The sequence below is a fragment of the Oncorhynchus tshawytscha genome, unplaced genomic scaffold (genome assembly GCF_018296145.1).
Source record: "Oncorhynchus tshawytscha isolate Ot180627B unplaced genomic scaffold, Otsh_v2.0 Un_contig_3217_pilon_pilon, whole genome shotgun sequence".
Lineage (NCBI taxonomy): Eukaryota > Metazoa > Chordata > Actinopteri > Salmoniformes > Salmonidae > Oncorhynchus > Oncorhynchus tshawytscha.
Window position 1 is genome coordinate 210,707 of NW_024609623.1, and position 23,974 is coordinate 234,680.

The 23,974-nt window shown below is 43.9% G+C and overlaps 1 long non-coding RNA gene and 1 pseudogene across 2 annotated transcripts; both read left to right on the forward strand.

The window, feature by feature from the left end:
- Positions 1–909: 909 nt before the first annotated feature.
- Positions 910–23,156, forward strand: LOC121845309 (annotated as a pseudogene).
- LOC112240997 lies at positions 17,314–18,598 on the forward strand. 2 transcript variants are annotated; one of them, XR_006082513.1, is made up of 4 exons: positions 17,314–17,998; positions 18,138–18,231; positions 18,286–18,473; positions 18,532–18,598. It is a non-coding gene; the product is annotated as an uncharacterized LOC112240997 (long non-coding RNA). The 2 variants fall into 2 exon arrangements; XR_006082512.1 differs by lacking the exon at positions 18,532–18,598 and having other exon boundaries at positions 17,316–17,998; positions 18,286–18,509.
- Positions 23,157–23,974: the final 818 nt, after the last annotated feature.

A 23,974-nucleotide genomic window follows, 5' to 3' on the forward strand; every position in this document is an offset into this window, starting at 1 on the left:
GTACAGTCCCCCCAAAACTACTTAAGTAGTACTTTAAAGTTTTTTGAATGTATTCTACGGTGGTAGATTAAAACACTGTAGAATAATGAACTAGATATTTCACCGGATGTATAAAACTTAATGTGAAGCATCCGTTTGGCGTTTCCACTCACTACCAAATATGGTGATGCGAGGAAGCTCAGTGCCCTGCAGTGGGTGTAGAATGATTTTTGAAAATAGGTTAATTACACGAGGCTTTGATCAACATAGTGTACACTAGTGGCACCTGCTGGTCAAAATAAGCCTTTCCCTATTCTACCGAAACGAATACCAAACCAATCAGGTGGTTATTCGACAAACTTGAAAATAAAAGAGAGCCGCACACTCTAGGAGCTCAGATGCAAAAATGTAATTACCAACGTTTCGACGGTGGTTATTCGACAAAACACATATTTGGAGGTCATTGATAACGTGTTTCCGATAAAGCGATACAATATCGGCACACTGCTTCGATGCATGACTCCGAGCTCCCGGTATCAGACGTATCATCTTATCGCCATACATTTTTATGTTTCCAAAACTACAATCAGTAAAATAGTAGACTTTACCCTTTGCCAACGTTTCTAAAAAAATAAAAATAAAATTTAAATGTTATTTCGGAGTGCAAGGGGGAATTGAGTTATTGCACACGCGCACTGCACAGAGTCGTTCCAGCTAAGAAGTAGTAAATACTTTACCGTAAGTACTGCTGTTTGGTTGGCTAGCGCAATTGAATTGTTGTCTATGATGAGTACATTTACATTATTTTGTGCAATATTGAAACCTGGAGTTCTGTGATTGAGAAAATAGACATTGGACATCCTTCTACCATTTTGCACCTTTAGGTATCCTCGTGTCGATAATATTGATCGCCATAATAGTTTTTGACGCATTGACCTCAATCATTACGGTACAATTCTATGGTGACGTTCTTTCTGATTTCGTAGCCACAATGAAATATCATAATACGCCACTTTTTCTGTTTATACATGTAGTATTTGTAGGATTAATAGGCCGTCCTTCAGTGTATACTACTGACATTGTAGTCAGTAGTATATATTGTAACCTAAATACCTAGCTAGCTACAGTGAGCTAGAACACAAGACGTAGCTAGCTAGATTCATCAGCCGACTGCTACACATAGCTACCGCTAACGTTACTGGTTAGTAAGTTACAGTGATACCGCCACGTCTTCTTAACCTCCCACTGGGCTACTGAGTGACCCTTTACAATGGCCGCTACAAGAAAACGAACGCGAAGAGGCATCGAAGATGTGAGCGACAGAAAAGCAAAGGTTATTAAAACCAGCGGTGAGAAGAGACACATCGCAGCCCTGATCCTGGCGAGGGGAGGCAGTAAGGGGATCCCCTGAAGAATATTAAAATGCTCGCCGGTGTCCCCCTCATCGGATGGGTTCTGAGAGCTGCAGTGGACTCCAAACAGTTTGACAGGTAATTCAGTTCAATCTAATAGTCAAATGTCTTTCAATCTAACTACTGTTATACAGAGTTGCTTTGATAGAAGGTTGGTAGACTAGCTACATTACAACCCACATACAAAAATGCTAGTATACTATGATATTAATACCATAGTATTCACTGTAGTGTTTTTGTATTATTCAGTGTAGTGTATTATTTACAGTTAACTATAGTATACATATTGTAGTAAAATAACTAGTATATACTATAGTATCATGTAGTGTTTTGCGGACTGTAGTATTTACTATAGTGTTTTTGTTTTTATATCTTTGACATAGAAGTGGAGGCTTTCTCTCCTTACTAGATACATCCTAAAAGAGATAATTTTCCATAACCTGTAGGTAGATAGGACTGGGGTGTGAACAGATAGGTCAGCACTTTACTCTTTTCGAACTGTAGGGAACACAATACATGGGCTATACTTGGCATGTGGGTTTCTCAAAAATGGGGTTATGGAGGAGGAGAATGGGCAGGGTGTATGTAAATTACTGTAGGATTTACTGTAGTTAAAAAGGGTAGTGTTTTTGGGGACATTACTTTAGCATTTGCTAGTGTTTTTGCAGATACTACTGTAGTATTTACTATAGTATTCTACAGTATACTACAACATTCTCTACTAAGTACTACACATGAGCAAGGGATATACTACAGTTTATTACAGAATTCTATTTCAAGTACTGTAGTATTCTATACTAAACTAGTATTTTTAAATGTGAGAAAGCATGTTGACATTCTTGTTTTGTAGCTAGCTAGCATGGATAATATTGTTATTTGAAAGTTAGTGTACAGTCTCTGAACCCCCTGGTTTGGGCTTGGCCACACAAGACTGGATTGCACTGACGTAGCCTACTTGTTACAAAGCCTGAGGAATCAACTTGTTCCGTTCTTTCTCCCAGTGTGTGGGTATCAACTGACCATGATGACATTGAGAAGGTAGCCAAGGCATGGGGAGCTCAGGTTCACCGCAGGAGCCCAGAGGTGTCCAAAGACTCCTCCAGCTCTCTTGACACCATCCAGGAATTCGCCCGATTAAACCCAGGTAGGGGGTGAATGTCAAGTGTATTTCCTTGATTCCTCATGTCCTCTCTCTTTGTCTCCTTTTCAAAACTCATTTGTGGAGGAGATCTGAGTGGAGGATCTGAGGTTCCTCCACTTAGATCTAATGCGTTTTGAGATCAGATCTTCTGCTCCAATGTGCTGTGAGAAGGAGACAAGGAGGGAGGCGAGAGGAAGATTCTCTGTGGCAACAGTGTCAACGTTGGTTATATTTTATTGTGACAGAACCACACCCTTTGTGACACTTCAACTATCTTTGTAATGACTGTTTGGCAGCGCTTTGTTATAGATGTCAGCTGTTAATGTAATATATGCAGAACCTGTTTAGCCACTAGCTTGACTAAGGCTCTGGGACGGCATGTATCAAGCATCTCAGAGTAGGAATACGGATCTAGGATCAGGTCCCCCCGTCCATGTAGTCTTATTCATTGTGATCTATGAGGCAACATTTGGGTTTATCCCAATAAAGTGGGACCCACTCCATAGCTTCAATTGACAACAGTGGCAGCATACACAAAATTATTCAAATCTCATACTGTTTCTCATATTCTTCTGGTATCTCATAGTCTGCTGTGTGTTGTCCTCCTCCAGAGGTGGATGTGATCTGTCACATCCAGGCCACGTCTCCCTGCCTGCACCCCTTCCACCTGAAGGAGGCCCTGGAGATGATCACCAAGCAGGGCTTCACGTCCGTCTTCTCCGTGGTCCGACGACACCACTTCCGCTGGCAGGAGGTGAAGAAAGGAGGTACAGGACAGCCATGTGTTATGTTTAGGACCTTACACTTATTATCAGTTAACTGGAGAGGTTCCAACAAACTTAATGTTCAGGTCTGTCAGGAGGTGAAGAAAGGAGGTACAGGACAGCCATGTGTTATGTTTAGGACCTTACACTTATTATCAGTTAACTGGAGAGGTTCCAACAAACTTAATGTTCAGGTCTGTCAGGAGGTGAAGAAAGGAGGTACAGGACAGCCATGTGTTATGTTTAGGACCTTACACTTAGGCATGGTTTCCAGGATACAGATTAACCCTAATGCTGGATTAAAAAGCAAGATCAATGGAGAATCTCCATAGAAAATGATTTGTAGTCCAGGATTAGGCTTAATCTCTGTGGGGGAAAAACACCCCTAGGCTACTTTATAATTCCATCCCTCTAGAGTTGTGTGTATAAGGTAGTTGTTGTGGAATTGTTAGATTACTTGTTAGATATTACTGCACTGTCAGAACTAGAAGCACAAGCATTTCGCTACACTTGCATTAACATCTGCTAACCATGTGTATGTGACCAATACAATTTGATTTGAAGTAGGGTCAGGAGTATTTCCTGTCCACGTGACTGTATCACAATAGAGAGATGTGGGTGTGATTAAACAAGTGAGTTTGTCTCCTGACCAGGTTATAACCAGAAACCAGACTATTTCCTATCAACTCATAATGATGATGTGTTCTCTCTCCTGTTCAGGTAGTGTAGCCACCCAGCCTCTCAACCTGAATCCATCCAACAGGCCCCGGAGACAGGACTGGGATGGAGAGCTGTGTGAGAACGGATCTTTCTATTTTTCCACCAGAGCCCTTATAGAGGAAGGTGTTTTGCAGGTAACTTTCACCAGGCCCCTAAAGGGACCCATATTCACAAAGCGCCTCAGGAAGGAGTGCTGGTCTAGGATCAGTTTTCCCTTTTCGATTGAAAGAATAGTGAGGAGACCATCTGAGCTTCAACTTCTTTCATACCATGATGTACGCAGGACAATACACACAGGGATGATAATGAGAGAATTATAAACCTGTTGATTTAATATAATAACATATGCCATTTAGTAGATATGTCATTTGTATCCACAGCGACGTAGTCATGCTTGGTATGGGTGGTCCCAGGAGTAGAACCCACTACCCTGTCGTTACAAGCGCCATGTCCTACCAACTGAGCTGCCGAGGACCACAGGAGAGATCCTCCTTTAATTGTCACACAAGAGTGCTACTTGATTGGTTAATATACACTGTGGGTAGGCTGTATGTAAAATATAAGTGACGTTTGTACATACAGGAGAAGATGAATCATATCTAGAAAAGGTATTATAGATACAGTGGTCTGGTAATAGGCAGGGTAAACCATGGGGTTTGTCGAATAAGACCCAAACTAGTGTTCAGCTGCTTGATGAGGAACGAGTGTTCTACCTGATCTTCAACACCAGTCTGTAGGCTCTGCAAGTACACACATGTGAAAGGATACATTCTCTGTAAGCAAATTGCATTTGAGTAATTGGTCGTCAGGTTTATATTGCAGTCTGGCCAGTCCAGCCAGCTCTTCTGTCTCGACATACATGTTGCTTTGGCCACTAAGGGTTTTCACTATTCTGCTGTTTTTAAAGTATAGACAAGGATTGGTTCTTAAGGCCTCATCAGCCTGGTTATTAGTTGGTCATAGGTCACAATCAATAGTTACTCAATTAATTTTTGCATGTTCAGCATAGGAGAGCCTGTAGTGTGTGTGTGTGTGTAAGATAAATTCCTCTTCATTAGTTGATTCGTAACATTCCCCAACAATAACACTCTGTATGCAGTAGTGGCTATGAGATGAACAAATATCCACTTCTAACACAACCACAATGACTAAGATGATGTGGACAGGGAGGACCTGATCCTAGATACAGACCCAGATGTTTATCTCTGCTGCTGCTGGTGACAAAGCATATTTCCTTCCTGGGATCAATAACATATTTATTCATTCAGCCTGACTAGAAACAACATACACACTGAGAGATGGACTGATCTGTGATACTACTAGATATTCTATTGTTAACTGGTGTTTTGAATGCTAATAGAAATGCACTTTGTGTTGTTGTCTTTCTCAGGGGGGGAAGTGGGCTTACTATGAGATGCTGCCAGAGTACAGTGTGGATATTGATGTGGATATCGACTGGCCCGTGGCAGAACAGAGAGTACTGAGGTAGTCTGAAATCAATGACCTACAATTTCATGTTCCCTCTCTGTTGAAGTCATTCACTCCGAACCACCTCTGTCTCTCTGTCTCTCTCTCCCTGTCTGTCTCTCTCTCTGTCTCTGTCTGTCTCTCTGTCTCTGTTTGTCTCTCTGTCTCTGTCTCTCTCTGAAAGTGTTTATTTGAATGCACTTTAAATATCTCCCTGTCTGTCTCTCTCTCTGTCTCTGTCTGTCCAAATGTCTCTCCCTGTCTGTCTCTCTCTCTGTCTCTCTCTGTCTCTGTCTCTCTCTGTCTCTGTCTCTCTCTGTCTCTGTCTCTCTCTGTCTCTCTCTCTCTCTGTCTCTCTCTCTCTCTGTCTCTGTCTGTCTCTCTGTCTCCCTGTCTGTCTCTGTCTCTCTCTCTGAAAGTGTTTATTTGAATGCACTTTAAATATAATTAGATTTTGTGGTAAAGCAACACAATGAACAATGCTGTAACACAGAGGAGTGGTTGTCCAACTGTATTTCCCTGTGTGTGTTGTTCCTGTCCAGGTTTGGTTACTTTGGCCTGGACAAGCCTGAGGTGGTGCGTCTGCTGCTGTGTAACGTCTCCGGCTGTCTGACTGACGGCCGCGTCCTCATCTCTGTCTCTGGAGAGGAGATGGTCTCAGTCAACACCAGAGATACTATGGGTATCCGCATGCTGCAGAGAGAGGGAGTGGAGGTACAGATACAGAACATATAGAACACAAACACTGCAGAGAGAGGGAGTGGAGTACAGAGGGGGTGGAGGTACAGATAGAACATATAGAACACACACACTGCAGAGAGAGGGAGTGGAGGTACAGATACTGTACATATAGAACACACACACAGTGGAGGTACAGAACATATAGAACACACACACTGCAGAGAGAGGGAGTGGAGGTACAGATACAGTACATATAGAACACACACACTGCAGAGAGAGGGAGTGGAGGTACAGATACTGTACATATAGAACACACACACTGCAGAGAGAGGGAGTGGAGGTACAGATACTGTAGAACACACACATATAGAACACAGATACACTGCAGAGAGAGGGAGTGGAGGTACAGATACTGTACATATAGAACACACACACTGCAGAGAGAGGGAGTGGAGGTACAGATACAGAACATATAGAACACACACACTGCAGACTGCAGAGAGGGGTGGAGGTACAGATACTGTACATATAGAACACACACACTGCAGAGAGAGGGAGTGGAGGTACAGATACAGAACATATAGAACACACACACTGCAGAGAGAGGGAGTGGAGGTACAGATACAGAACATATAGAACACACACACTGCAGAGAGAGGGGGTGGAGGTACAGATACTGTACATATAGAACACACACACTGCAGAGAGAGGGAGTGGAGGTACAGATACAGAACATATAGAACACACACACTGCAGAGAGAGGGAGTGGAGGTACAGATACTGTACATATAGAACACACACACTGCAGAGAGAGGGAGTGGAGGTACAGATACAGAACATAAAGACACACACACTGCAGAGAGAGGGAGTGGAGGTACAGATACTGTACATATAGAACACACACACTGCAGAGAGAGGGAGTGGAGGTACAGATACTGTACATATAGAACACACACTGCAGAGAGAGGGAGTGGAGGTACAGATACTGTACATATAGTACTGCAGATACAGAACATATAGAACACACACACTGCAGAGAGAGTGGAGGGGAACATATAGTGGAGGTACAGATACTGTACATATAGAACACACACTGCAGAGAGAGGGAGTGGAGGTACAGATATAGAACATATAGAACACACACACTGCAGAGAGAGGGAGTGGAGGTACAGATATAGAACATATAGAAACACACACAGAGAGGGAGTGGAGGTACAGATACTGTACATATAGAACACACACACTGCAGAGAGAGTGGAGGGATACTGTAGTGGAGGAGTGGACAGATACTGTACAGCAGAGAGAGGGAGTGGAGGTACAGATACTGTACATATAGAACACACACACTGCAGAGAGAGGGAGTGGAGGTACAGATACTGTACATATAGAACACACACTGCACTGCACTGCAGAGAGAGGGAGTGGAGGTACAGATACTATAGAACATATACACACACATACAGAACATATAGAACACACACTGCAGAGAGAGGGAGTGGAGGTACAGATACTGTACATATAGAACACACACACTGCAGAGAGAGGGAGTGGAGGTACAGTACATATAGATAACATATAGAACACACACTGCAGAGAGAGGGAGTGGAGGTACAGATACAGAACATATAGAACACACACACTGCAGAGAGAGGGAGTGGAGGTACAGATACTGTACATATAGAACACACACACTGCAGAGAGGGAGTGGAGGTACAGATACTGTACATATAGACACACACTGCAGAGAGAGGGAGTGGAGGTACACATATAGAACACACACACTGCAGAGAGGGAGTGGAGGTACAGATACTGAACATATAGAACACACACACTGCAGAGAGAGGGAGTGGAGGTACAGATACAGAACATATAGAACACACACACTGCAGAGAGAGGGGGTGGAGGTACAGATACTAGAACATATAGAACACACACACTGCAGAGAGAGGGAGTGGAGGTACAGATACATATAGTACATATAGAACACACACAGAGAGAGGGAGTGGAGGTACAGATACTGTACACACACACTGCAGAGAGAGGGAGTGGAGGTACAGATACTGTACATATAGAACACACACACTGCAGAGAGAGGGTGGAGGTACAGATACTGTACATATAGAACACACACTGCAGAGAGAGGGAGTGGAGGTACAGATACAGAACATATAGAACACACACTGCAGAGAGAGGGAGTGGAGGTACAGATACAGTACATATAGAACACACACACTGCAGAGAGAGGGAGTGGAGGATACAGGTACAGATACAGAACATATAGAACACACACTGCAGAGAGAGGGGGTGGAGGTACAGATACTGTACATATAGAACACACACACTGCAGAGAGAGGGAGTGGAGGTACAGATACATATAGACACATATAGATAACACACACACTGCAGAGAGAGGGAGTGGAGGTACAGATACTGTACATATAGAACACACACACTGCAGAGAGAGGGAGTGGAGGTACAGAACATATAGAACACACACACTGCAGAGAGGGGGTGGAGGTACAGATACTGTACATATAGAACACACACTGCAGAGAGAGGGAGTGGAGGTACAGATACAGAACATATAGAACACACACACTGCAGAGAGAGGGGGTGGAGGTACAGATACTAGTACATATAGAACACACACACTGCAGAGCAGAGAGGGAGTGGAGGTACAGATACAGAACATATAGAACACACACACTGCAGAGAGAGGGAGTGGAGGTACAGATACATATAGAACACACACACTGCAGAGAGAGGGAGTGGAGGTACAGATATACATATAGGGAGTGGAACATATAGAACACACACACTATAGAACACACACACTGCAGAGAGAGGGAGTGGAGGTACAGATACTGTACATATAGAACACACACACTGCAGAGAGAGGGAGTGGAGGTACAGATACAGAACATATAGAACACACACACTGCAGAGAGAGGGGGTGGAGGTACAGATACTGTACATATAGAACACACACTGCAGAGAGAGGGAGTGGAGGTACAGATACTGTACATATAGAACACACACACTGCAGAGAGAGGGAGTGGAGGTACAGATACTGTACATATAGAACACACACTGCAGAGAGAGGGAGTGGAGGTACAGATACATATAGAACACACACACTGTACATATACATATAGAACATATAGAACACACACTGCAGAGAGAGGGAGTGGAGGTACAGATACAGAACATATAGAACACACACACTGCAGAGAGAGGGGGTGGAGGTACAGATACTGTACATATAGAACACACACACTGCAGAGAGAGGGAGTGGAGGTACAGATACTGTACATATAGAACACACACACTGCAGAGAGAGGGGTGGAGGTACAGGTACATATAGAACACACACTGCAGAGAGATGGAGGTACAGATACTGGAGGTACAGATACTGTACAGATACAGAACATATAGAACACACACACTGCAGAGAGAGGGGTGGGTGATTCATTCATTGTTTTAAAAGATCACATATGATCACACAACATTTGAATGGTTTATTTCACAAATTTGACATTGCAAAGTATCAATGGCAACCGATGCTGAATTGTTTGACACATTTCACATAAATACACTATGTACAATGAGAAAACAACAACTTTAAAATGCATATATTTTGGAAAACCATCAGTTCCAAGGGTAAGACAGAGGTGGTAGTCCCTAGCTCACTGGTTGAGCAGCCTAGTCCCTAGCTCACTGGTTGAGCAGCCTAGTCCCTAGCTCACTGGTTGAGCAGCCTAGTCATGTATGATTCTGGTTGAGCAGCCTAGTCATGTATGAGTCTGGTTGAGCAGCCTAGTCATGTATGAGTCTGGTTGAGCAGCCTAGTCATGTATGAGTCTGGTTGAGCAGCCTACACTGCAGAGAGAGGGGTGGAGGTATGATTCGGGTTGAGCAGCCTAGTCATGTATGATTCTGGTTGAGCAGCCTAGACATGTATGAGTCTGGTTGAGCAGCCTAGTCCCTAGCTCACTGGTTGAGCAGCCTAGTCCCTAGCTCACTGGTTGAGCAGCCTAGTCATGTATGATTCTGGTTGAGCAGCCTAGTCATGTATGATTCTGGTTGAGCAGCCTAATCATGTATGATTCTGGTTGAGCAGCCTAGTCCCTAGCTCACTGGTTGAGCAGCCTAGACATGTATGATTCTGGTTGAGCAGCCTAATCATGTATGATTCTGGTTGAGCAGCCTAGTCATGTATGATTCTGGTTGAGCAGCCTAGTCATGTATGATTCTGGTTGAGCAGCCTAATCATGTATGATTCTGGTTGAGCAGCCTAGTCCCTAGCTCACTGGTTGAGCAGCCTAGACATGTATGATTCTGGTTGAGCAGCCTAGTCATGTATGATTCTGGTTGAGCAGCCTAGACATGTATGAGTCTGGTTGAGCAGCCTAGTCCCAGCTCACTGGTTGAGCAGCCTAGTCCCTAGCTCACTGGTTGAGCAGCCTAGTCATGTATGATTCTGGTTGAGCAGCCTAGTCCCTAGCTCACTGGTTGAGCAGCCTAGTCATGTATGATTCTGGTTGAGCAGCCTAGTCATGTATGAGTCTGGTTGAGCAGCCTAGTCATGTATGATTCTGGTTGAGCAGCCTAGTCATGTATGAGTCTGGTTGAGCAGCCTAGTCCCTACCTCACTGGTTGAGCAGCCTAGTCCCTAGCTCACTGGTTGAGCAGCCTAGTCATGTATGATTCTGGTTGAGCAGCCTAGTCATGTATGATTCTGGTTGAGCAGCCTAGTCATGTATGATTCTGGTTGAGCAGCCTAGTCATGTATGAGTCTGGTTGAGCAGCCTAGTCATGTATGAGTCTGGTTGAGCAGCCTAGTCATGTATGAGTCTGGTGAGCAGCCTAGTCATGTATGAGTCTGGTTGAGCAGCCTAGTCATGTATGAGTCTGGTTGAGCAGCCTAGTCATGTATGATTCTGGTTGAGCAGCCTAGTCATGTATGATTCTGGTTGAGCAGCCTAGTCATGTATGAGTCTGGTTGAGCAGCCTAGTCATGTATGAGTCTGGTTGAGCAGCCTAGTCATGTATGAGTCTGGTTGAGCAGCCTAGACATGTATGATTCTGGTTGAGCAGCCTAATCATGTATGATTCTGGTTGAGCAGCCTAGTCATGTATGAGTCTGGTTGAGCAGCCTAATCATGTATGATTCTGGTTGAGCAGCCTAGTCATGTATGATTCTGGTTGAGCAGCCTAGTCATGTATGATTCTGGTTGAGCAGCCTAATCATGTATGATTCTGGTTGAGCAGCCTAGTCCCTAGCTCACTGGTTGAGCAGCCTAGACATGTATGATTCTGGTTGAGCAGCCTAGTCATGTATGATTCTGGTTGAGCAGCCTAGTCATGTATGATTCTGGTTGAGCAGCCTAATCATGTATGATTCTGGTTGAGCAGCCTAGACATGTATGAGTCTGGTTGAGCAGCCTAGTCCCTAGCTCACTGGTTGAGCAGCCTAGTCCCTAGCTCACTGGTTGAGCAGCCTAGTCATGTATGATTCTGGTTGAGCAGCCTAGTCCCTAGCTCACTGGTTGAGCAGCCTAGTCATGTATGATTCTGGTTGAGCAGCCTAGTCATGTATGATTCTGGTTGAGCAGCCTAGTCATGTATGATTCTGGTTGAGCAGCCTAATCATGTATGATTCTGGTTGAGCAGCCTAGACATGTATGAGTCTGGTTGAGCAGCCTAGTCCCTAGCTCACTGGTTGAGCAGCCTAGTCATGTATGATTCTGGTTGAGCAGCCTAGTCCCTAGCTCACTGGTTGAGCAGCCTAGTCATGTATGATTCTGGTTGAGCAGCCTAGTCATGTATGAGTCTGGTTGAGCAGCCTAGTCCCTAGCTCACTGGTTGAGCAGCCTAGTCATGTATGATTCTGGTTGAGCAGCCTAGTCATGTATGAGTCTGGTTGAGCAGCCTAGTCCCTACCTCACTGGTTGAGCAGCCTAGTCCCTAGCTCACTGGTTGAGCAGCCTAGTCATGTATGATTCTGGTTGAGCAGCCTAGTCATGTATGATTCTGGTTGAGCAGCCTAGTCATGTATGATTCTGGTTGAGCAGCCTAGTCATGTATGAGTCTGGTTGAGCAGCCTAGTCCCTAGCTCACTGGTTGAGCAGCCTAGTCATGTATGACTCTGGTTGAGCAGCCTAGTCATGTATGAGTCTGGTTGAGCAGCCTAGTCATGTATGAGTCTGGTTGAGCAGCCTAGTCATGTATGAGTCTGGTTGAGCAGCCTAGTCATGTATGAGTCTGGTGAGCAGCCTAGTCATGTATGAGTCTGGTTGAGCAGCCTAGTCATGTATGAGTCTGGTTGAGCAGCCTAGTCATGTATGATTCTGGTTGAGCAGCCTAGTCATGTATGAGTCTGGTTGAGCAGCCTAGTCATGTATGAGTCTGGTTGAGCAGCCTAGTCATGTATGAGTCTGGTTGAGCAGCCTAGTCATGTATGAGTCTGGTTGAGCAGCCTAGTCATGTATGAGTCTGGTTGAGCAGCCTAGTCATGTATGAGTCTGGTTGAGCAGCCTAGTCATGTATGATTCTGGTTGAGCAGCCTAATCATGTATGATTCTGGTTGAGCAGCCTAGTCCCTAGCTCACTGGTTGAGCAGCCTAGACATGTGTATGATTCTGGTTGAGCAGCCTAGTCATGTATGATTCTGGTTGAGCAGCCTAGACATGTATGAGTCTGAGTCCCTAGCTCACTGGTTGAGCAGCCTAGTCCCTAGCTCACTGGTTGAGCAGCCTAGTCATGTATGATTCTGGTTGAGCAGCCTAGTCCCTAGCTCACTGGTTGAGCAGCCTAGTCATGTATGATTCTGTATGATTCTGGTTGAGCAGCCTAGTCATAGCTCATGAGTCTGGTTGAGCAGCCTAGTGTATGAGTCACTGGTTGAGCAGCCTAGTCATGTAGCTCACTGGTTGAGCAGCCTAGTCCCTACCTCACTGGTGAGCAGCCTGATCACTGGTTGAGCAGCCTAGTCATGTATGATTCTGGTTGAGCAGCCTAGTCATGTATGATTCTGGTTGAGCAGCCTAGTCATGTATGATTCTGGTTGAGCAGCCTAGTCATGTATGAGTCTGGTTGAGCAGCCTAGTCCCTAGCTCACTGGTTGAGCAGCCTAGTCATGTATGACTCTGGTTGAGCAGCCTAGTCATGTATGAGTCTGGTTGAGCAGCCTAGTCATGTATGAGTCTGGTTGAGCAGCCTAGTCATGTATGAGTCTGGTTGAGCAGCCTAGTCATGTATGAGTCTGGTGAGCAGCCTAGTCATGTATGAGTCTGGTTGAGCAGCCTAGTCATGTATGAGTCTGGTTGAGCAGCCTAGTCATGTATGATTCTGGTTGAGCAGCCTAGTCATGTATGAGTCTGGTTGAGCAGCCTAGTCATGTATGAGTCTGGTTGAGCAGCCTAGTCATGTATGAGTCTGGTTGAGCAGCCTAGTCATGTATGAGTCTGGTTGAGCAGCCTAGTCATGTATGAGTCTGGTTGAGCAGCCTAGTCATGTATGAGTCTGGTTGAGCAGCCTAGTCATGTATGATTCTGGTTGAGCAGCCTAATCATGTATGATTCTGGTTGAGCAGCCTAGTCCCTAGCTCACTGGTTGAGCAGCCTAGACATGTATGAGTCTGGTTGAGCAGCCTAGTCCCTAGCTCACTGGTTGAGCAGCCTAGTCCCTAGCTCACTGGTTGAGCAGCCTAGTCATGTATGATTCTGGTTGAGCAGCCTAGTCATGTATGATTCTGGTTGAGCAGCCTAATCATGTATGATTCTGGTTGAGCAGCCTAGTCCCTAGCTCACTGGTTGAGCAGCCTAGACATGTATGATTCTGGTTGAGCAGCCTAATCATGTATGATCATGTATGATTCTGGTTGAGCAGCCTAGTCATGTATGATTCTGGTTGAGCAGCCTAATCATGTATGATTCTGGTTGAGCAGCCTAGTCCCTAGCTCACTGGTTGAGCAGCCTAGACATGTATGATTCTGGTTGAGCAGCCTAGTCATGTATGATTCTGGTTGAGCAGCCTAGACATGTATGAGTCTGGTTGAGCAGCCTAGTCCCTAGCTCACTGGTTGAGCAGCCTAGTCCCTAGCTCACTGGTTGAGCAGCCTAGTCATGTATGATTCTGGTTGAGCAGCCTAGTCCCTAGCTCACTGGTTGAGCAGCCTAGTCATGTATGATTCTGGTTGAGCAGCCTAGTCATGTATGAGTCTGGTTGAGCAGCCTAGTCCCTAGCTCACTGGTTGAGCAGCCTAGTCATGTATGATTCTGGTTGAGCAGCCTAGTCATGTATGAGTCTGGTTGAGCAGCCTAGTCCCTACCTCACTGGTTGAGCAGCCTAGTCCCTAGCTCACTGGTTGAGCAGCCTAGTCATGTATGATTCTGGTTGAGCAGCCTAGTCATGTATGATTCTGGTTGAGCAGCCTAGTCATGTATGATTCTGGTTGAGCAGCCTAGTCATGTATGAGTCTGGTTGAGCAGCCTAGTCCCTAGCTCTGGTTGAGCAGCCTAGTCATGTATGAGTCTGGTTGAGCAGCCTAGTCATGTATGAGTCTGGTTGAGCAGCCTAGTCATGTATGAGTCTGGTTGAGCAGCCTAGTCATGTATGAGTCTGGTTGAGCAGCCTAGTCATGTATGAGTCTGGTTGAGCAGCCTAGTCATGTATGAGTCTGGTTGAGCAGCCTAGTCATGTATGAGTCTGGTTGAGCAGCCTAGTCATGTATGAGTCTGGTTGAGCAGCCTAGTCATGTATGAGTCTGGTTGAGCAGCCTAGTCATGTATGAGTCTGGTTGAGCAGCCTAGTCATGTATGAGTCTGGTTGAGCAGCCTAGTCATGTATGAGTCTGGTTGAGCAGCCTAGTCATGTATGAGTCTGGTTGAGCAGCCTAGTCATGTATGAGTCTGGTTGAGCAGCCTAATCATGTATGATTCTGGTTGAGCAGCCTAGTCCCTAGCTCACTGGTTGAGCAGCCTAGACATGTATGATTCTGGTTGAGCAGCCTAATCATGTATGATTCTGGTTGAGCAGCCTAGTCATGTATGATTCTGGTTGAGCAGCCTAGTCATGTATGAGTCTGGTTGAGCAGCCTCGTCATGTATGAGTCTGGTTGAGCAGCCTCGTCATGTATGAGTCTGGTTGAGCAGCCTCGTCATGCACAGTGCATTCAGAAAGTATTTTTCCACATTTTGTTACCTTAGACTTATTCTAAAATTGAATAAATCGCCCCCGCCCCCTCAATCGACACACAATACCCCATAATGACATCACAATACCCCATAATGAGAAAGCAAAAACAGGTATAGAATTTTTAGCAAATGTATAAAAAAATGAAAACCAGATATTACATTTGCCTCAGTATTCAGACCCTGTACTCAGTGCTTTGTTGAAGCACCTTTGGCTGCGATTACAGCCTCAAGTATTCTTGAGTTTGATGCTAAAGCACTCTGGTCTTCTCTGCAGATCCTCTCAAGCTCTGTCAGGTTGCATGGGGGGCGTTGCTGGATGGGCAGCGTTGCTGGATGGGGGCGTTGCTGGATGGGGGCGTTGTTGGATGGGGGGCGTTGCTGGATGGGGGCGTTGCTGGATGGGGGCGTTGCTGGATGGGGGCGTTGCTGGATGGGGAGCGTTGCTGCACAGATATTTTCAGGTCTCTCCAGAGATCGGGTTCAAGTCCGGGCTCTGGCTGGGCCACTCAAGGACATTCAGAGACTTGTCCCGAAGCCACTCCTGCATTGTCTTGGCTGTGTGCTTAGGGCTGTTGTCCTGTTGGAAGGTGAACCTTTGCCCCAGTCTGAGGTCCTGAGCACTCCGGAGCAGGTTTTCATCAAGGATCTCTGTACTTTTCTCTGTTCATCTTTCTCTCGATCCTGACTAGTCTTCCTGTCGCTGAGAAACCCATGGCATGATACTGCTACCACCATGCTTCACCGTAGGGATGGTGCCAGGTTTCCTTCAAATGTGACGCTTGGCATTCAGGCCAAAGAGTTCAATCTTGGTTTTATCAGACCAGAGAGTCTTGTTTGTCATGGTCTGAGAGTCCTTTAGATGCTTTTTTGGCAAACTCCCAAGTGGGCTGTCATGTGTCTTTTACTGAAGAGTTGCTTTCGTCTGGCCACTCTAAAGGCCTGATTGGTGGAGTGCTGCAGAGATGGTTGTCCTTCTGGAAGGTTCTCCCATCTCCACAGTGGAACTCTGGATCTCTGTCAGCATGGCCATTGGGTTCCTGGTCACCTCAAGTTGTAGAAACATCTCAAAGAGCTCAATTTTGAGTCTCATTGTAAAAAATCTGAATACTTACATAAATAAGGTATGTTTATTTGTAATAAACTTGCAAATATTTCAAAAAACCTTTTCGCTTTGTCATTATGGGGTATTGTGTGTAGATTGAGGAAAAATGTTTAATTGAATCAATTTTAGAAAAAGGCTGTAACATAACAAAATGTGGGAAAAGGGAAGGGTCTGAATGCTTTCTGAATGCCTGTAAATCCACTCCACCTTCTGCTGTTTTAATAACCAAAAGAAAACAAATCTAATTCAAGGTGTCTTGTCATAGCTGACACCATTCTTTCTGGGCAGTGACAGTTAACCTCTCTTAACATGTTCAACTTCAAGCAGCATTAAGCTACAATAAAATAAACAAAAAACAATCCTATCATTTGACATTTTAGTCATTTAGCTGACAATCAACCAGAGCGACTTACATGAGCAAGTAGGGTTAAGTGCCTTGGTCAAGGGCACATTGACCAACACCAGCTGTGCCATCAGAGTCCCTGGGTTCGCGCCCAGGCCCTGTCGTAACCGGCCACGACCGGGAGGTCCGTGGGGGCGACGCACAATTGGCCTAGCGTCGTCCGGGTTAGGGAGGGCTTTGTCGGTAGGGATGTCCTTGTCTCATCGCGCACCAGCGACTCCTGTGGCGGGCCGGGCGCAGTGCGCGCTAACCAAGGTTGCCAGGTGCACAGTGTTTCCTCCGACACATTGGTGCTGCTGGCTTTCGGGTTGGATGCCCGCTGTGTTAAGAAGCAGTGCGGCTGGTTGGGTTGTGTATCGGAGGACGCATGACTTTCAACCTTCGTCTCTCCCGAGCCTGTACGGGAGTTGTAGCGATGAGACAAGATAGTAGCTACAACAATTGGATACCATGAAATTGGGGAGAAAAAGGGGTAAAAATTCAAAAAACAAAAACAAACAAAAAAAGATACATGAAGTTAGGTAGAACCAGTTGGGTTTGTGGCAGTATTAAAGATACAGGAAGTTAGGTAGAACCAGTTGGGTTTGTGGCAGTATTAAAGATACAGGAAGTTAGGTAGAACCAGTTGGGTTTGTGGCAGTATTAAAGATACAGGAAGTTAGGTAGAACCAGTTGGGTTTGTGGCAGTATTAAAGATACATGAAGTTAGGTAGAACCAGTTGGGTTTGTGGCAGTATTAAAGATACAGGAAGTTAGGTAGAACCAGTTGGGTTTGTGGCAGTATTAAAGATACAGGAAGTTAGGTAGAACCAGTTGGGTTTGTGGCAGTATTAAAGATACAGGAAGTTAGGTAGAACCAGTTGGGTTTGTGGCAGTATTAAAGATACAGGAAGTTAGGTAGAACCAGTTGGGTTTGTGGCAGTATTAAAGATACAGGAAGTTAGGTAGAACCAGTTGGGTTTGTGGCAGTATTAAAGATACATGAAGTTAGGTAGAACCAGTTGGGTTTGTGGCAGTATTAAAGATACAGGAAGTTAGGTAGAACCAGTTGGGTTTGTGGCAGTATTAAAGATACAGGAAGTTAGGTAGAACCAGTTGGGTTTGTGGCAGTATTAAAGATACAGGAAGTTAGGTAGAACCAGTTGGGTTTGTGGCAGTATTAAAGATACAAAGATAGAACCACAGTATTAAAGGAAGTTAGGTAGAACCAGTTGGGTTTGTGGCAGTATTAAAGATAGTATTAAAGAACCATACAGTATTAAAGAAGTTAGGTAGAACCAGTTGGGTTTGTGGCAGTATTAAAGATACAGGAAGTTAGGTAGAACCAGTTGGGTTTGTGGCAGTATTAAAGATACAGGAAGTTAGGTAGAACCAGTTGGGTTTGTGTATTAAAGCAGTATTAAAGATACAGGAAGTTAGGTAGAACCAGTTGGGTTTGTGGCAGTATTAAAGATACAGGAAGTTAGGTAGAACCAGTTGGGTTTGTGGCAGTATTAAAGATACAGGAAGTTAGGTAGAACCAGTTGGGTTTGTGGCAGTATTAAAGATACATGAAGTTAGGTAGAACCAGTTGGGTTTGTGGCAGTATTAAAGATACATGAAGTTAGGTAGAACCAGTTGGGTTTGTGGCAGTATTAAAGATACATGAAAGATACAGGAAGTTAGGTAGAACCAGTTGGGTTTGTGGCAGTATTAAAGATACATGAAGTTAGGTAGAACCAGTTGGGTTTGTGGCAGTATTTAAAGATAGAACCACAGGAAGTTAGGTAGAACCAGTTGGGTTTGTGGCAGTATTAAAGATACAGGAAGTTAGGTAGAACCAGTTGGGTTTGTGGCAGTATTAAAGATACAGGAAGTTAGGTAGAACCAGTTGGGTTTGTGGCAGTATTAAAGATACATGAAGTTAGGTAGAACCAGTTGGGTTTGTGGCAGTATTAAAGATACATGAAGTTAGGTAGAACCAGTTGGGTTTGCTTTGCTAAGCTCTTACCAGAACAGGATGTTACACACCGGCTGCTCCTAGATTTAGACCACAGTTTATCACTGAATCCTCCGCCCATTAAACACACACATAGGATACTATTTACTCCGTCATGTGACTTTTATTAGTTTGAGTGTCATCATACCCTCTAAGAGAACACTTCTCAAATGACATCCTTCTACACATTATTGGCCCAACCGTGCTGTGCTGGCCAGGCTGTTTTCTTCTCCCACTGTCCTTTCCAACACGCTTCCTGAAACTATGGTGGATGTGTAACCAGCCAATCCCAGAACAGATCGGTTTGTCTCAGTATGAAAATGTTTTCTACTATTATTGTCTTTCTTCCAGGTGATCTTGATCTCGTCCGGTGAGGACCCTGTGACCAAGGCCCTGGCTGACAATCTATCCCAGAGGACAGGCTGCGAGGTCAGGCAGCTGGGCAAGGACATCCAGGGTGAGGTCAAAGCCATGATGGATGACAAGGATCTGGACTGGAAGGAGGTCGCCTATATGGGTAAACTCACTGTTATTTTCAATTAACAATTTACTGCTACTACTACGGCTACTACTACTACTGCTACTACGACTACTACTAGTAGTTAGTTATATAGCACAGTTTGAAATATAGTGGAATCTCAAGGTTCTTAACCTTCTAATTTGAGTAATACTTGTGCGTTCATGTCAATCAAACGTATGAAAATCTTTATTTGGAGCCCTTCTGAGATGGAAAGGTAGAACAGGCTAGATATCTCTCAGGAATGTGACCGTAGCAGCGGTGTTTGATAACCACGTAACAATGAAACTATCAGACAGTAAATGTCAACAGTAAAGTTTGAACCAGTTGAACCTGATAGTGATTGTCAAGGTGACCACACTGTTATGGAACAGTATCTCCTCATTCTGTGTTTCACTCCTCCTTATCTCTCTCTATCTTCTCAACCCTTCATCTCTCCTCTCATCCCTCTGTTCTCTCTTGCCAGGAAGTGATTGTAAGTTCTTCACTCATAAATAACTTGTCTGATTAAATAGCTTCTCTATTAGTAAGGGGAGACAGGGAGAAACTGTCTGATTAAATAGCTTCTCTATTAGTAAGGGGAGACAGGGAGAAACTGTCTGATTAAATAGCTTCTCTATTAGTAAGGGGAGACAGGGAGAAACTGTCTGATTAAATAGCTCCTCTATTAGTAAGGGGAGACAGGGAGAAACTGTCTGATTAAATAGCTCCTCTATTAGTAAGGGGAGACAGGGAGAAACTGTCTGATTAAATAGCTCCTCTATTAGTAAGGAGAGACAGGGGGAAACTGTCTGATTAAATAGCTCCTCTATTAGTAAGGGGAGACAGGGGAAACTGTCTGATTAAATAGCTCCTCTATTAGTAAGGGGAGACAGGAGAAACTGTCTGATTAAATAGCTTCTCTATTAGTAAGGGGAGACAGGGGGAAACTGTCTGATTAAATAGAGTATCTATTAGTAAGGGGAGACAGGGGGAAACTGTCTGATTAAATAGCTCCTCTATTAGTAAGGGGAGACGGGGGAAACTGTCTGATTAAATAGAGTATCTATTAGTAAGGGGAGACAGGGGGAAACTGATTAAATAGAGTATCTATTAGTAAGGGGAGACGGGGGAAACTGTCTGATTAAATAGAGTATCTATTAGTCAGAGGAGACAGGGGGAAACTGATTAAATAGAGTATCTATTAGTAAGGGGAGACAGGGAGAAACTGTCTGATTAAATAGCTCCTCTATTAGTAAGGGGAGACGGGGGAAACTGTCTGATTAAATAGAGTATCTATTAGTAAGGGAGACAGGGAGAAACTGTCTGATTAAATAGAGTATCTATTAGTAAGGGGAGACAGGGGAAACTGTCTGATTAAATAGCTCCTCTATTAGTAAGGAGAGACAGGGGGAAACTGTCTGATTAAATAGAGTATCTATTAGTAAGGGGAGACAGGGGAGAAACTGTCTGATTAAATAGCTATCTATTAGTAAGGGAGACAGGGAGAAACTGTCTGATTAAATAGAGTATCTATTAGTAAGGGGAGACGGGGAAACTGTCTGATTAAATAGAGTATCTATTAGTAAGGGGAGACAGGGGGAAACTGTCTGATTAAATAGCTATTAGTCCTCTATCTAGTAAGGGAGACAGGGGAAACTGTCTGATTAAATAGAGTATCTATTAGTAAGGAGAGACAGGGGGAAACTGTCTGATTAAATAGAGCATCTATTAGTAAGGGGAGACGGGGGAAACTGTCTGATTAAATAGAGCATCTATTAGTAAGGGGAGACGGGGGAAACTGTCTGATTAAATAGAGTATCTATTAGTAAGGGGAGACAGGGAGAAACTGTCTGATTAAATAGAGTATCTATTAGTAAGGGGAGACGGGGAAACTGTCTGATTAAATAGAGTATCTATTAGTAAGGGGAGACAGGGAGAAACTGTCTGATTAAATAGAGTATCTATTAGTAAGGAGAGACAGGTGGAAACTGATTAAATAGAGTATCTATTAGTAAGGGGAGACAGGGAGAAACTGTCTGATTAAATAGAGTATCTATTAGTAAGGGGAGACAGGGAGAAACTGTCTGATTAAATAGAGTATCTATTAGTAAGGGGAGACAGTATCTATTAGGAGAAACTGTCTGATTAAATAGAGTATCTATTAGTAAGGGGAGTATCTATTAGTAAGGGGAGGGAAACTATTTTGTATATTTTATTCAGAGTCCAGTTTTCGTTAAGTGATCATTTGTATTTCCCCTCTGCCTGTATGCTGCTACAACCCGGGTATGGGCGAGGGACGGTCTAAAGTTATACTGTTACATATGCTAGGCTACCACTGCAGAAAACTTAATTTGCATGCCACTGACAGTCACTGAATATTTACAGCCAAGGTGAGAAGGGAGGTGCCAGCAGTCAAATCCTGGAGAATTTGGGATTCATTTTCAATTGAGTCCAATTTAGTTGATTTCTGTAATTCAAATTCTACGATATCCCTAAGCCCAAAATCAGAAACTATGTCAAAATAAATATGATTATCTTAAATCATGTCATGTTTTTGCAACATACTAATGAATCATCCTAAAAATACTTCAAGAACCACCTCATGGACACTTTAATAGAAACATTTCATCCCTCCATCTCTCCCTCCTACAGGTAATGATGCACCAGATGTTGACTGTCTGATCCTGGCTGGGCTGAGTGCAGTACCCCGGGACGCCCCAGTGGTGGCGATCAACGCTGCTAAATACTCCTGCCACAATGCTGCAGGCCTGGGGGCTGTGAGGGAGTTTTCTGAACACATCCTGCTGCTCAAGAAGAAGGCCAAGTCTCAGATGGAACAGGACCGCATCCACAGAAATACATTCTAAACTCTAAAATGTGTTCTAAAGTAGGGATAGGCATTAGAAATAATATCATGACATTTTATCGGATATCCAGATAGTTTTAATCATGGACACTTGTTTGCTGCGCAGCCTGCAGGACTCGGGAGATACTGTGGGGACAGGGACCAGGGGTGTGTGACAAAGGAGGGAGAGAAAAAGTAGCCCCTGACTCGCACTAGTTAGACACTTGTAAATGCCATAGGTTATCTATCATCCAATATGGCAGTGCATGTCTTTACTGTCCTGATCTACAACAGCCCTGTTCAGAGTAAACAGCCTATACTGAAGGTTGCTCATTGTAGGCTACTCCTCATTTAGTTTACTTAATTCTGTCATTTTAATTCAACTTTTCTTTCATTGCTTAGAGATCTCCCACTTCACGTTGCTACACATGGAGCCTCTGACTGTAGTGTCAACAACAGCAAGCTAAGTGAAACCTGTGTAGGCTAATACCGTATGTATTTTTTAAACTATATTCACATTTGTGACGTTTTATTAAATGAAGAATTCCAAATGTCATCAGTGTAGAAATGTCCCATAGATCATTTTATTCCGTTAAGATGAAGCCTTGTCATTGTTGAAATAGGCCTGTGTATACGAATACTAATGTCTGTTTGAATAACTGTGCCCATTGCTAGTTTTTACAGGTTGTCAGATCAAGGTAGTTTGGGTTTTATTTCGCTACAGGTTGTGTTGACAAAAATGAATGTCTTTATTTTAAATGAAGTAGTATACAGGAGGCCTTTAATTTACTTGAGATTGATTGTTTTTCTCTCTACTTTTTCATGTTCTGTCTTAATTTGGGGGGGAAAGTATTAGGACATTAACATGGAGTTGCACTGAGATTCTTGTTGTTTGAGGTGTTTACTTTTGTATTTTGCCTGCAATTTGTTTGTCAAATTATAAATGATCATAAACGTAACAAACACTTTCTTATTCCCCTGCTTTAATCTGAACTATTCTAGAAATGACTTTAGCCTTGTAACTCCATACCACAATCTTGAAGGTGCATCTGATGGGGTGGTTCACATACATCTTGCCACCAGATGGCAGTGTAGCGCCTCATCAAACCTCAGTTGGGGGAAAGAACTGGATGACAACATTAACCTTGTACAACCATCAAGAAGTTTCACATGCTTTCCTGTTCAGGCTTTCACTCAGTTGTAGCAAGATCCAACCAAATACTTGTAAAACACACGTGATCATACAGTATAAGAGATCTTCATTTATAGCATTGTGTGTCGATTTCCATCTATCCATGTTGCAGAGATCAGGACAACCAGCAAACGTGTGGCGAGTTGGCATTTGTCCAAGAACTATTTATTTGGTTACATAGATTAGTGAGAAAATTGACAGGGCTACTCAGTGCTTGGAGAGGAAACATCCAAGTGGATGAGAAGGCATATGAAACATGGCTTCAGTTCATCAGAAGAGTTGACACTGGTAGTGGAGTGGTCATCCCCTCTTAATCAGGGAACAGGGGGGGACTTGGCTGTAAATACAAATAGCAGATACATTCCATTACAGCAGATACATTCCATTACAGCAGATACATTCCATTACAGCAGATACATTCCATTACAGCAGATACATTCCATTACAGCAGATACATTCCATTACAGCAGATACATTCCATTACAGCAGATACATTCCATTACAGCAGATACATTCCATTACAGCAGACACATTCCATTACAGCAGACACATTCCATTACAGCAGATACATTCCATTACAGCAGATACATTCCA